Here is a 15,486-nt window from a genome sequence, read left to right as displayed (position 1 = left end):
TATAAGCGTGGTTTCATCCAATATTGGTAAACAATGCAAATTAAAACATTGAATTTGGATTTGTTTGGGTAAAAACATTACACAGCAAGATGTACACTGTATTTCCAGACGATAGCACTTGAAAGTATATATTTAAACACTTGTTTCCAAAGTGGTCCTTGATGGTAATAACATAAACCATTTTGATATAATGGATCGTCAGTCCTTACATCCAGTGCTCTGTCTATGAATGAGATTGGTTCTATTTCTCCAGACCCATCTTTCAGCTTTTACCAAAGCAGTGTCGGGGTGGCCGCCAGGTTATTGATTAAACTGCAGATTGCCGATTTAAGCAACCTTTCAGCGAACAAAAATAAGATCCAGATCTTGGAAGACGAGCTACATAATGAAAATAACTTTTCTAACATAAAAAAACAAAATGTCATTCCTTGTCTCTTGTTTTGCAGATCAAATGACTGTGTGTTGGCACTGTACAAGTCTAAAGAGTTCAGCCTTTATGTCTATAATGTTCAGAATGTCAAGCAATGGACAGGAGGAGAATCGGTCGTCATCTCTCAGTCGCTCCGTAATGCTGTTCTTGTCACACATGCCAACATCGGTGTGCCCAGTCGATGCCATGACACACATACATACACACACACACACCTCCTTGTCCTCCAAGGCATCACCCAGCTGAGAAGAGGAGTGTCTGTCTATCCATGCTGACAGACACTGAATACATTCACATTACACCTGTGTGTTCAAACACAATTTCTTTCTTACATTTTTTTGCACACACATGAGGCTGAGAGCGAGATGTTGTGGCGTCTAACGTACAGAATACTGTGTTGGTACGTCGGTAGACCAAGACAGCATTTTCTATTTGTTTTGTTTTTACATTAATACATTTGTTTTCATGGTTTACAAAAAAAAAACATTGAAATGTGCACCTTGAATTTGAATTGAAATCAGAAAGGCACAACACATTTTAGCATGTACAGTTTTCTGTTTTTAAAAAGGCTTCTAGTGAAGCTAGATGATAAAATGAGGGTCAGGGACATATGAATGTTCTGGGTAAGAAACACACCTGTGTACCTTTGAAAGCACAGCCATGCTAGCTTTAACCACCTAATGTGTACCATAGAGGCCATACATCCCAAACCAGAGTGTTATTTCAGCAGTGTTATTCTGTTTATGATATGTGTTTTTATGGCTCGAGTTTAGTTTTTTACATCATTTCTCCATTGTGTATTTTCTTTATATATATATATTGTGCCATTTGATTTTTGGTTGATAATTAGGAATGGGTTCCTCTCCAGCCTTTGATCTCTCTTGCAATGAAAAAAAAAATAAGAGGTGCCTTTTATCAATTTGTTTTTGTTTTGCCTTTCTGTTTTTGCTTTATCGTTGTATTTGTCAGACGGGGAGATCTATGACTCAGAGCTCATAGTGACTGGGAGAGTTGTAAGTCAGTAGACTCTAATGCCTGTTGAAGTGATATGGGGCGTACTAGCTCTCCACGGAGGTCTCATTTCCTTGTCCCCAACCTTAGGAAAAATCCACTCAAAAACGATATTTTGGTATTATATCAAAATGTAGTTTTTGAGTTTATTTTTTCGTTATAGGTGGAGGGACTCTAAAAGTGTGTCTAAAGAAGCACTGTCAAACCATGTGTCGTTGAAAAAAGATACGTTTGATTAGGTCATAAGAAGATATACACTTGGTTGAGTGTTTTTGTGCTCCCCCAGAACTATTACCTCTCAATAGACACATTTTACTTCAATTGTGGTAATACAACAAATAACTGATTTGATGTGAATTTATCAAACAGAAGAAAAAAGTATCTCACTTTTTTGATCAGATTTGAACTGATTCAGGATACCGAAGCACAGTTCTGCTCATGCACCAAGGGTTACCGGAGTATATGGCCACATTCAAGGAAGGCTCAACACAGAATTGGGGGAACAGAGATTTCATTTAAAAACCCTTGTTTTCACACGCCATTATGTTCTGTGATTTCGTTTTTTATGTTTTGACTGAGGTGTAAGATCTCTTTACTGATTGTAATGTACTTCTATTGAAGCCTTAGATTACAGGACTGGGTTCCATCCCAATCAAATGTACTTTCAATCACCATACAGGCAATGAACACCAATTATATATTATAGTTCGTACACATACATACACCTTATAATGTTTTGGTTTAGTTTTTTTTCTCAAGTAACAATTTACTCTTAAATTTCATTGAACTCATGTGTTATGTATTACTTAAGGATTTTAATCTATTTGAATATTTAGTTTGTAGATTTCTGCCTTATTATATTCTACTTGACAACATTATTATATAGCCGTTGTAAATTTAGAGATTTGGATTTTCAAACCATACTAATGATTAATAATAATATGTGGAGTCAGAATAAGTATTCACATCATTCTTGTAGCTGGACGCCTGAAGAAGTTGATCAAACATGTTGATCAACGACCTTTTGATATTGATACAATGAACGGCGTCAGTTGGTGTGTTGCCGAGGCATCTACTCTGGCTGAAAACTAATGTTTTAACTAGCTACAAGTCGAGATCTTGTTTGAAAACACGCTATCTGTAAAATGTTTTAGAACACCTACTCATTCAAGGGGTTTTCTTTTAATTATTTTCTACATTGTGCTCAGCATATGTGGGAACTCCTTCAAGACTGTTGGAAAAGCATTCCAGGTGAAGCTGGTTGAGAGAATGCCAAGAGTCTGCAAAGCTGTCATCAAGGCAAAGCGTGGCTATTTGAAGAATCTCAAATACAAAATATATTTTGATTTGTTGAACACTTTTTTGGTTACTACATGATTCCATATGTGTCATTTCATAGTTTGATGTCTTCACTATTATTCTACAGTGTAGAAAATAGTTTTTTTTAAATAAAAAATAAACACTTGAATGAGTAGGTGTTCCAAAACTTTTGACCGGTAGTGTATAGTGTCAAAATTTAGATTGTCCATGTTTAGAGAAGGAACAAAAAGTTATTTTCTACTGTATCCATTAAAAACTATATATATATATTGTTTTAATATTTCTTAAGATTGCCCTGAATGTCAGCGCAAAATGAACAGTGAGATAGATGGGTCTCTGGAGTTTGGTGAATGGTGAGAGTAGAGGTGAGGTAGTGGACTTTGCTGAATCGGGAAGGTCGGTAATGCTGCAGATGAACGAACTCTAACCTAAGGGACGAAGGTTGACTTTTTGCACTTCTGTACATAGTCAATGAACAGAGAGAAAAAAATACATTTATCATATTGAGATATTATTTTGAATAAAAAATTCTATAATGATAAGTACTTTTTTAGGTTAATTTAAATAAAAAATCAAAACGGATAGACCAGCTAAACAAATTTGCTTGCAAAAAGAAAGAAAATGGTGTCATTTTCTAGGCCAATGCATTCAGAAAAAGCTATGCGTTTTTAAGCTTTTGTCAGTGGCTAGTAGTTTGCCAGGAAATCCTCAAGGGGCGTAACCCCCACATTCACTCCCACTCACTCCCCTTGTAGTATATGATATACTATAAATATCATATATTGTCCATATTTCAAATCTTGGAACAGGCCATTCATGCCTAGCCCTACGGTACAATAACTAAAAAGATATATAAACAAAACCATTTCAAATTTTTGTTTCATTGCATGTAAAAAAAGAACACAAATGTAAACAATCTATATAAGTAGCTATGGAAAGTTTATATTTTCAACTTACAAAATTATGTTTGGGGAGAAGGGAAATAAGACTTCAGACAAGTAATTGCACTTGTGATATACATTTCTTACCAAGAAACTACATGAGTTCTCAAGAATAAAATGTAACGTTAACACAAAACCACCCCAGAAATATTCTCTAATCACCGTAAGATCACTCAAGTCAACATGGACTCACAGGGCACAGCTAATGCTACCAGCCAACTGTGCACTCAGCAGGTGAAGGCTCCCCACCATACCAAATGTATAGGTAAATACTCTTTCAAATGAATGTAACCGTCTTCAGTCAAGGTCACCCTATTTCTGACTCGAGGTCGCTGTATAAGTGCTATGGAACCAAAGTGTCCCTTTCTCCAAACCAACCAGAGCTGCGTGGGCAAATTTCACTGTCTCTCAGCTTAAACCAAGGTCTTTCTTCCCTGCCGGGGGCATACATGCTTGACTGTTTAGTATGTGTGAAAACATACTTTTTTTGCTTATAGTTGCTACAAAATAATGTACTACTTCTTGTCTTCAGATTTGTTTTATGCACATTTTATTGTTGCCATAATTGACTCTTGCTGTTCTGAATTATATATATAAAAAAAAAGAATAAAAACACTGATTTGCTCACGCAACTCATCTGTGGTCTTCCTGTTTGCATGTTAACTTTGTCTATAACACATTACTGTAAAGGTCCAATGCAGCTGTTTTTATCTCAATATCAAATCATTTCTGGGTAACCATTAAGGACCTTGCTATGATTGTTTTCCATTAAAATGGTCAAAAATAGCATTTTCTCAAGCAATAATTTTACTAGGACTTGTAACGGCGTTCTTTGTTTGTCAAAAGAGAGTCGGACCGAAATGCAGCGTAGTGGTTACTCATGACTTTAATAGAAAATGTGACACATGAAAAATAACGTAATATACAAAATACAAAACAACAAACGGAACGTGAAACCTATTACAGCCTATCTGGTGAAACGACACAGAGACAGGAACAATCACCCACGAAATACAAAGCGAAACTCAGGCTACCTAAATACGGTTCCCAATCAGAGACAACGAGAATCACCTGACTCTGATTGAGAACCGCCTCAGGCAGCCAAGCCCATACAACACCCCTACTCAGCCGCAATCCCAATAACTACAAAACCCCAATACGAAATACAACAATAAACCCATTTCACACCCTGGCCTGACCAAATATATAACGTAAACACAAAACATTATGACCAAGGCGTGACAGGACTGTCTGTGTGTGGTCTGAGTGGGGAGGGGAAAACTGAAATCTAGAGGTTTGGAACTCTCTTATTGGTCTAGGCCAAATTCACCAAGTAGGACAAAACTCCATCCCGCCAAAACTCCATACCACCAAAACAAGTTAAAATTTCAGGCTGTCTTTCAAGCATCTCGTACACTAAAAGGGCATTATCATAATTTTCATTATTATTATTCCAACCTCATAGTGTGGAAATATATATACAACACAGGAAATCACGTATTTGACTGCACTGGGCCTTTAAAGAGATGACAAGACACCTTTCCGAGGAGATTAGTTTTCTGTTCCTTTGCTTCCTAGGATATAGCCCTCGTTCATGGTCATGTTTGTGGAAAGTAAATTTCACTCATGAATTTGATAGAGAAAATATGCTTATAATAAACATATGCCACAACTTATAATGAACAAAATATAAACGCAACATGTAAAATGTTGGTCCCTTGTTTCATTAGCTGAAATAAAAGATTCCAGAAATGTTCCATACGCACAAAAAGCTTTCTATTTCTCTCAAATTTTGTGCACAATTTGTTTACATTCCCGTTAGTGAGCATTTCTCCTTTGCCAAGGAAATCTATCCACCTGACAGGTGTGGCATATCAAGAAGCTGATTAAACAGCATGACAATAAATGGTAATCTAAAATGTGAAGTTTTGTCACACAACATAATGCTGCTGATGTCTCAAGTTTTGATTGAGTGTGCAATTGGCATGCTGACTGCAGGATTGTCCACCAGAGCTGATGCCAGAGAATTCAATGTTCATTTCTCTACCATAAACCGCCATCAAAGTATTTTTAGAGAATTTGGCAGTACTTCCAACTGGCCTTATAACCACAGACAGCGTGTAACCACACCAGCCACTTATGGGATCGTCGAGACCAGTCACCCAAACAGCTGATGAAACTGAGAAGTATTTATGTCTGTAATAAAGCCCTTTTCTGGGGGAAAACTCATTCTGATTGGCTGGGACTGGCTCCCCAGTGGGTGGCTCCCCCAAGTTGGTAGGTCTATGCCCTCCCAGGCCCACCTATGGATGGCCCCTGCACAGTCATGTGAAATCCATAGATTAGAGCCTAATGAATTTATTTAAATTTACGCATTTCCTTATATTTCCTTATATGAAGTGAAATCTTTGAAATTATTTTTGTTTGGTATAATTACTACGAATTCCTCTTTATTCTGTACTTTCAGAAACCACACAAACTGAGCATTATTTCCCAACGTAACTGGAGCTGGACATCTTACTTGGCGAAGATTGAGGACAACTTTTGTCTGCTAGCAACACACTGTATGAACGTACACATTAACCATTGTCTAGTCCTAGGTGATGGAGATCAGATCCACCCCGTTCCCCTGAAACACATACACACACTAGTCCTCCATTGTGACCATTTTCCCAAGCATCTTTGTGCAGTCAGACCTTTGATTATTTTGTGCCACCAGGGCCACAATAATATACTCCCTTTCTGATTGTCCGAGTGTGGCCCCTTCCCTGTGGGTTACCGCAGCCAGTGTTGCCAACACTGCCACTGCCTGGGTGGGTGTACCCCACCGGAATCCCCACCAGCGAGGTACAAGGTCATCAAGGTTCTCATTAGCAGCTTTGAGCATTTCCTTGTATATTATTCTCTCCCATCAGGGGGCTCTGGCTTTGTAGGACCAACCCTGCCAGGCAGGCTCAGAATCTTGAGGGGGCGGTGTTGCTCTAGTAGGTCTCTGAACGCATTATGGCTGCACACAGGCGGCTTACAGCAGGCCCATAAAACAGAAAGGGACTTCTCTTTAGTGTCTGGGTTGTTCAGGTGGGTGTCTCGTGTATAAGGTTGTGGACCGTTCCATCACAACCCCTGCTCACAGGCACACATTGGTTCTGGGATATGCAACCATTTCCTTTGTCACTCACTTAACGCCACACTTATCCAAACACCAATAACACACGCCACACCTTCCATCACAGTACGTCCCCACATACTGTGCCTTCTATGTCTTCTGTTTGCTGTGTTTCTATCTCCACCATGTTCAAATAGTACTTTTGTGTTCCAATTAGTTATATTTGAAAATTCTATCTATTTTTTTGTTTTATTGCAATCCTAGTGGATAGAGCGTTGGGCCAGTAACCGAAAGGTTGCTGGATCAAATCCCCGAGCTGACAAGGTAAAAATCTGTCTTTCTGCCCCTGAACAAGGCAGTTAACCCCCTGTTCCCAGTAGGCCGTTATTGTAAATAAGGATTTGTTCTTAACTGACTTGCCTAGTTAAATAAAGATTCAATAAAAAATATATATTAACAAAATCCCTACCATGGCTAGTATTGGGTATCCACTATTCGACTCCTCTCTGAGAACGTTGTATTATTTAGAATAGCCATGGAGTAGTCTTTGTGTCAGAACATTTGGTTGTCAATATACAGTTTATCGACTACGAGAGCAACACGCTTCGCTTTTAATCTATTCTCCTTGAAGATTGGATACAGTACTTTGCGCTATTCTGCAATCTCCCTCAGGAACTGATCATTCATGCTTATTTTCGTGCCAGCGAGTCTTTTACCCAGGCTTTTAACCATTACTTTATCCCTAAAGAAAAGTACATTTGGCAACGACTGGACGCTCATATCTTTGTCCGAAATGGTGTACACGTTCAAGTTGTTTTTTATCGACAACATCGAGTGGGATTTGAAGCACTGTAAATAAGAAAGAATTCATTTCCTCACTCATTTCAAGGCTCGCCTTCAACTCCTTTATATCCTTACTGACTAATTCAAGTATGCCCAGTTTGTCATGTATCGTCTTTAACAGATCGCTTTCCACACTTACCAGTCCCAGTGGTGAAACGCATAAATCGTTTGTATCTGTGGAAGAGTCGTGTTTCCTTTTCGATATTGATTCTCCACGTTTACTCTCCATCATGTTTGAGTGTTGCTTGTTTTCATAATACATTTATCTAGCCTTGTGAATTGTTTTGTGTACTTATCCAAATTTAATGTAAGTATATAAAGTGCAAATATTTTCTAACTCACTGATATTGAATATCACGTATTCATCTTGAGGCGATTTTGATATTCTCCTTGAACTCCACCTTCCCCTCTCTGCATCTTCCAAATGTCGGCATCCACATGCTGTTCGAGAGAAGATGCTGGAAAAGTGTGTGACTACTGCCCCAATGTTCCACATACAAAGTGTGGACATTCCCGAGATGAAGAGCCTGCATGGTCATCCCCATGGACCCAGACACAACAAACCCCTCATAATGTTGGATGTCAGTGGTGGATTATAATGTCCTGGACAAATCCTGTCTTCACAAATCAAATTCTATTTGTCACATGCTTCATCAACAACAGGTGTAGTAGACTGACAGTGAACCGCCTCACAACAATGCAGAGAGAAAAACAGATGTATATACAAATACACACTGTATATAATAACACAAGGAATACACTATGAGTAACACATAAAACGTTGCACAAAACAAAGAACTTGACCCCAAACCTTTTGGAGGGAATGTATTGACGGAGCGCCAGTCTACCCTTCCATAACATCAGGGACTCGTCAATGCATAGGTCCTTTTATGGCACAAAGACCTGACCAAATGCTGATGTCAGCCTGATGAGAACATTTCTTATTTCTCTAGTATTCTCTTAGGGAGTTCTTCTTCACTTAACCCATGAGAAGGACTGTCACCAGGAAGGTATACATTTCACTAATTGTGGTCATCACTCATTTAGCAAGCTTCTCCCTCACTCCTGGCTCTCTCTTCTCCTGTAGCGCCAAAAGCATAGCGATTGGTCCACTCCACTATGTCTCCCACCAGCTCCTCTGTCAGAAAAAGTTTGAAGCACTCTGCCTCAGAGGGAGATGGCAAGGGGCTTTGCACTCCAGACTGGGACTCATCAAAGCCAACAGCATAGGCAGGAAGGGTAAAATGGCTGCCGGACTTCCAGCTACCCTCTCGTACTTCAACCACTGTCGGTCTGCCACCGTCACCACCAGCATCTTCAGAGGGACCTGGGACTTCATCGGTGGGCAAGGGATCCTAAGATTCAGGGTTCTCAAATGGCCACAAAGTTGGCAAGCAGCTCATCAGTGTCACTGTCAGAATCCGATTCCTCATTTTCATACTCAGACTCGTTGTCAGAATTGACAAAAATCTCCAGAATTTCCACATTTGTGAGTTGTCTCCTTTTGAAAGACATTGCTAATGCTACATCTTAGCCCAGAAGCAACATACAGCACATTCGGGAAAGTATTCAGACCTCAGAGCTCGGGATGCACGATATATCGGTGAACATATTGGAATCAGACAATATTAGCTAAAAATGCCAACATCGGTATCGACCCGATGTCTAGTTTAACGCTGATGTGCAAAACCGATGTCAAAGCTGACGTGCATTCCTATATGATGTAGGTACATGACGTGATGACGCCACGTAACATTTAGCCCTACACCTGCAACACAGCATTCCTAACCTGGTCCACAATGTCTGCTGTGTGGATCGAGCAGACAACAAGTCCAGCAGTCATTTGAAAGAGTAAGAACATTTCAGCGAGACAACTTAAAGGAGAAATCCATTAAAGCCGAGATAATGGAATTGATTGCCCTGGACAATCAACCGTAGACATATTGCCCTACCGGTGTTACACAGTAACAGCGTCACTGCTATTAGCTTCACGACATACTAATGCTGTTTGGGTCTTTGATTGTCAAAAAAATATACACGTAAAATAAAACTATTTGACGCGTTGAATAAGCTTTAAATTTGACATGTGAAATAACACAGATCTATTATATAATGTTGTGTGTTCTGAATTTGCACGTGCAAGCCAAGCACCACCACGACTATCAGTAGCACTGTCAAAGCTGTACAAACAAGTGTACAAACAAGCAAACACCTGCCTCGAATGATGTGTTTACAACACCGCGTTGGCAAAAAAGCATTATTTGTTCGACCACAACTTCTGGGGTAGCTAGCTTTAGCTTGATACCTAGAAAGCACCAATACAACCAGCCTGAAAACAATGACCAGGAGAAACTGCAGTCATTTTCATTATTCTTAGCAATGATTTAGGAATCCTTGTGAGTAAGTATTAGCAAGGTTGCCACTTGTTGTTTACCTATTGAAATTGAACTTCAGTTCGTGAATATAAATAGCTAACCAGCTACTTAACCCTGTTTCCCAAAGCTAACGTTATAAGCAGCCCGCTAGCTTCATCTGGCTAGTGATGTGTGACCGGACTGGGTTATGTGTTGTGAAGCTAGCCACAACACATAAGCACAAGGATTAGGCACAATAGTGGAATTTGCAGTTTGCCTTCAAAATAAAAGTATCTCTTTGAAAGCGATGCAGAAGGTTACAATTGGTGTAATCATGCCATATTTAGACTAGATCATGTTAAACAAGGTTGGAATGTGAAGCAATGAAATGGGATATCAGTCTACTGGGTGACACCCACAGAACACAATTGTGAAGAGTTTACGCAAATATTAGCATTGTAGCTCATATTGCGGGACTGTGACTGTGTGAAATCACCTCCCTCGTCAGCCTATTGTGTGTATTGACATTCATATTGCGCTGTACAGCATTACCTAAGGATTGGGGATCAATGAAATCAGTCTACTCAATACCCAAGATATTTTTCCCCAACGTCCTCCTCAGAGTTGTATGACTCCAAAACATCCACACAGTATTGTTTTTCCTCAGGAATAGTGTTCAATACACATGGGTTGACAATAAATGTGGCTCAATTCACAGTTGTTTCAGAATCCCACAGTAAGAGCTATGATGCTAATGCTCTCTGGGTGTCACTGAGTAGACTGATACCCCATGTCATTGATCCACAATCCATAGATAAGTCTGTCCAGTGAAATAAGTATGTCCCCCAATGAAATTCTAAAGTATAACACATTCAGTGTGATTTCAACAGATTTTGTCAAATTAACATGATTGTCTTTTGTTGATTTTATAGAACAATATAGAACAACATTCCAACCTCGATTAGCATGATCTATTCAATTATGGCATAATTCTACTATTTGCATCAATTTGCATCACTGTCAATGACATACTTTTATTTTAAAGGCCAACGGCAAAGTCCACTATTGTGGCAAATCCTTATTGTGGCTAGCATCACATAAATGGGTCCGACCACCATTAATCAAATAAGAACTGTCTTGAAAATTAGGGTTATTTTAGATTACACCTAGCTATATAGTTAGCTAGCTAACTTTAGCTACTGAAACAGATTATGTCGTTTTGCTGTTTTTGGGGGAGAACATTGCTTGCATCCATGAGCTAGCTAGCTTTTTTATGACCAGCACTGTAGGTGCGCGAGACAAAACTTTTCCAGCATCATAGCATACATATTGATGAATCGTTGTGACATATGAAACACGAGCGATAGTGTAATCAATGTGTAATAACTACATAAAAAATGTCTGAATGCGTTAAATTATTATGTGACGTGCTGTCATATTCAGGTCCTGATTGGTCAACAAGCTTATTTAGAGTCAAAATAAACGCACACCTATTTAGGCGAGGTGCTGGGTAGCGGAGTGGAACACGTAAAAAAATAAAGGAGAGCCGCACACTCTAGGAGCTCAGATGCAATAATGTTATTTGACACGCAAAGATCCACACCACGTTCCATAAGATGAGAAATCCTGGTTGAGAATGAAACGACTGAACAAATGAACAACGAAACAGCACAGCAAGTAAGTGAAAGAAATAGGTTCTGATTATGTTTTCCTGGTAATGGGGACGTACGTAAATGCCAACAAATTAACTTTTTGGTCAGTGTTTGACCAGAATTTGACCAGCCCCTGCCCACTTACTCACGTATGCCTAGTTGGCGGGCGGCATCTCACCGCGCTAACTTCAAGTCGAGGTCACGGTGATGCTAGGTAGGTAGCTAGCTAGCTAACTGTGTAGCCAGATTCGTTCTTAAGTTGTGTGGTCAACAGCAGCAATAATGAGTGAAGGGAAGGATACAAAAAAACAGAAAACGCATCATTTCCACAAGGAATGGGAGGAAGGATCATTTTTTCGTCACTCCATCTCAAAATGTGTGTGCCTCATCTGCCATTAATAGCCTCGCTATCCCAAAGAAAGGTAACATAGAACAACATTTTAAATCATCCACACACAATTCCAGGAAAGAGATTTTCCAGAAAAGACTGAATTACAAAGAAGAAAGGTACAAGAACAAAACAATCATTTTTACAAGGCCTGTGACCAAAGATGGGGAGATGATCAAGGAAGCATTTACTGAGGCTGCAGACTCGCTGTTTGGGGACTTTAAGAACAAGACTGAAATTATGGCTGGCATCAATGACATTCAGTTGTCCAGAAATACGGTTAAAAGAAGATGTGAGGCAATACCCCGAGGATCAACTGAAGAAAGATATTGGCAACTGAGAGTGTTATTCCCTCCAGTTTGATGAGTCCACAGATACGGTAGATGAGGCACAGTTATGCATTTTCATCAGAATGGTATTTGACAACATGAGTACAAAGGAGGAACTACTCGCCATTTTGCAACTGAAAGGACATACAAGGGCTGAAGATATTTTTCAAGCTTTTATAGAGTTTGCTAACAAATTCCAACTTCCCTTATGTAAGCTTGTCTTCATTACTACTGATGGGGCACCTGCTATGGAAGGCCGCATTAGTGGGTTCGTGGCACTGTGCAAACAAGATTATTTCTCCCTGAATGTCTTAGTTATCCCTGCGTAATTCATCAGCAAGCTTTGTGCGAGAAGATGTTAAACGTGAAAGAGGTGACTGATGTTGCGATGAAGATTGTGTGTTCTATTCGAGCAAGAAGCCTACAGCGGAGGCTATTTTGTGCTCACTTAGAAGAGACTGAAGTGGAGCACACAGACCTGCTGCTGCACACGGATGTGCTGTGGCTGAGCCGAGGTACATTTTTAGGGGGGGATGCGAGCACAGCTTGACAGTGCATGTTACGTGGAGCAAGTCCAGAGCATCTTATCTGAATTTGACAGTCGTTTGCATCACTTGAGCCTATTGCCGTATGTGCTTTCCGTTTGGCACAGACATACATGTGAATGTCATTGCCCCTAAAAGGGATCACTTTTTTTTATTTGGACACAACTATAGCAGAAACTGAAATTGTCAACCTTCAAAATGACATTCAGCTGAATTCCAGGGCAACCACTGAGATGAAGGAAGAGTTCTGGGAGCTACTGCTAGAGGAGAAGTATCCCAACATCAGAAGATGTGCTCTCAACTTATCAGCCCTTTGTGGATCAACCTACCTCTGTGAGTCTGCATTTTCTCAAATGAAGATAATAAAGTTCATACACAGATCTACTATGGCTGACGACCACCTTGTGGCCTGCATGAGACTTGCAACAAGCTGCTACAGCCTTGACTATGAAAAATGACTTTCCTCCACCCAATGCCAAAATTCACATTAAAGTTAGGAAATGAAATTTGTTGCACTTATTTGTGGAAAACATGATATTGGTCCACATTATATTTGGGTATCATAGCGGCAGGTCCATACTCAGTGGTGTGTTGCGTTTCATACATTTTGTTGGTTGGAGATCCTTGATGAAAACCTGCTCCAGAGCACTCAGGGTCTCCGATTGGACCTTCAAACAGGACAACGACCCTAAGCCCACAAAAAGAGAACATGGGAGTGGCTTTGGGACAAGTCTCTAAATGTCCTTGAGTCTGGGCCACTCAATCGAACATCGCTGGCGAGACCTGAAAATAGCTGTGCAGTGATGCTCCACATCCAACCTGACAGAGCTTAATTAAGAGAATCTGCAGAGGAGGAGAGAAACTCCCTAAATACAGGTGTGCCAAGCTTGTAGCATCATACCTATAAGAAGACTTGAGGCTGTAATTGCTGCCAAAGGTGCTTCAACAAAGTACTGAGTAAAGGGTCTATATATACTTATGTATATGTGATTTCTGTTTTTTTTTTTTTTACAAAAATTTCTAAAAACCTGTTTTGTCTTTGTCATTATGGGGTATTGATTGTGTGTAGATTGATGAGGGGGGGGGGGGAACGATTTAATCTATTTTAGAATAAGGCTGTAACGTCACAAAATATGGAAAAACTCAAGGGGTCTGAATACTTTCCGAATGCACTGTATAGTATAGCTATAGATCATTTAATTGAGACCACAGGCGTACCTGATATTGTTCTCCAGCAAAGAATCAGGGATGAGGGGCAGCATCGGGCAATGTTGAAGTTTAATCGATTACAAATTGCATGACCATCCCCTGGACTAAACCCTAACATTGAAAAAGCACTGTCCTCCCCATTTTATCTCCGGGTCCCAGTTCCGAAAAGAATGATTACACCCCAAATCAGCTAGATGCAGGCAAGAGTGTGCAAGGCGGTACTGAATGTGTCACTGTCTGTCACCTTGATTACTCCAATTTGTCTCTCGACCTGTGCACCTACGTTATAAACTTTCAATTGTAGGCTAGGTTGTAGCAACCTCATGATAGGTATAGAGAAAATGTGAGTGTCATGTAGTAGCCTAAACCTATCGATGTTACATTGAGCTGGCTGAATGGAATATGAATGTGTCATCCAATATGCTGTAATAGAAATAAGGCCATGCTGATAATTCTTTTTTGAAAAATCTCCCTAATCTTAAACGGAACCTACCACCACTGGCGGTGACCAAGAAAGCTCGACAGAGGATGTATTATCTGTGCCAGCTGCGGAAACTCAAACTCTCTCTGACAATTCTGGTTCGGTTCTACAAGTCCATCATTGAGTCCATCCTCAGCGCTTCTATCACCGTCTGGTTTGGTTCCGCATCTGCTACTGCAAGGACAAACTGAACTGCAGGACATCATCTGGTCTGCAAAGAAGTTAATTGGCTGTCACCTGCCCTCCATCAAGGACCAGCACGCCTCCAGGACAAGAAAGCGCCCAGGTTAGATGATCGCCGACCTCAGACACCTCATCTTTAAAAGACTCCTCTCTGGCAGAAGGTTTAGGTGACCTAAACAGACAGTTACCTGAACAGTTTCTTCTCCCACGCTGTGGCCCTAATTAACCGGCCCTCGAGCGCTTATGGATTAAGTGACTTTGTATTGAGCCGATTACTACACATGGTCATCAATGACCTCCAATAAAAATACACTGCATTTGCACTATAAACCTCCGTACAACACTGTATATGCACAGTGTATGTTTGCCACAGCAGCATCCCTCCCTCTGTTTATATATAGATACAGTATAACCCCTCTGTAAATGATGTATTTCCACTGTAATCAGACTATAATCCAGAGTTTTACGTTTTATGTTTACTGTTCCGATATTGAATATTCTGTATGATGTCAATGTGAACTTGAGTCTGTATTATTTGAAAACTCAGCAAAAAAAGAAACGTCCCTTATTCAGGACCCTGTCTTTCAAAGATAATTTGTAAAAATCCAAATAACTTCACAGAACTTCACTGTAAAGGGTTTAAACACTGTTTCCAGTTCTTGTTCAATGAACCATAAACTATTAATAAACATGC

General features: G+C 39.9%; 1 protein-coding gene across 21 annotated transcripts in view; it reads left to right on the top strand.

Moving 5' to 3' along the window:
• LOC118394923 (muscleblind-like protein 1) overlaps positions 1-4,334 on the top strand; it is a 60,626-nt gene extending 56,292 nt beyond the window's left edge. For all 21 annotated transcript variants that reach the window (XM_035788624.2, XM_035788620.2, XM_052464083.1 and 18 more), the window contains one exon: positions 447-4,334. The gene's annotated coding sequence lies outside the window, so the exon portion shown is untranslated. The remainder of the gene's footprint in view (positions 1-446) is intronic.
• The last annotated feature ends 11,152 nt before the right edge of the window (positions 4,335-15,486 follow it).

Source organism: Oncorhynchus keta, chromosome 15 (assembly GCF_023373465.1).
Source record: "Oncorhynchus keta strain PuntledgeMale-10-30-2019 chromosome 15, Oket_V2, whole genome shotgun sequence".
NCBI lineage: Eukaryota > Metazoa > Chordata > Actinopteri > Salmoniformes > Salmonidae > Oncorhynchus > Oncorhynchus keta.
This window is presented reverse-complemented; position numbering and strand designations above follow the sequence as displayed.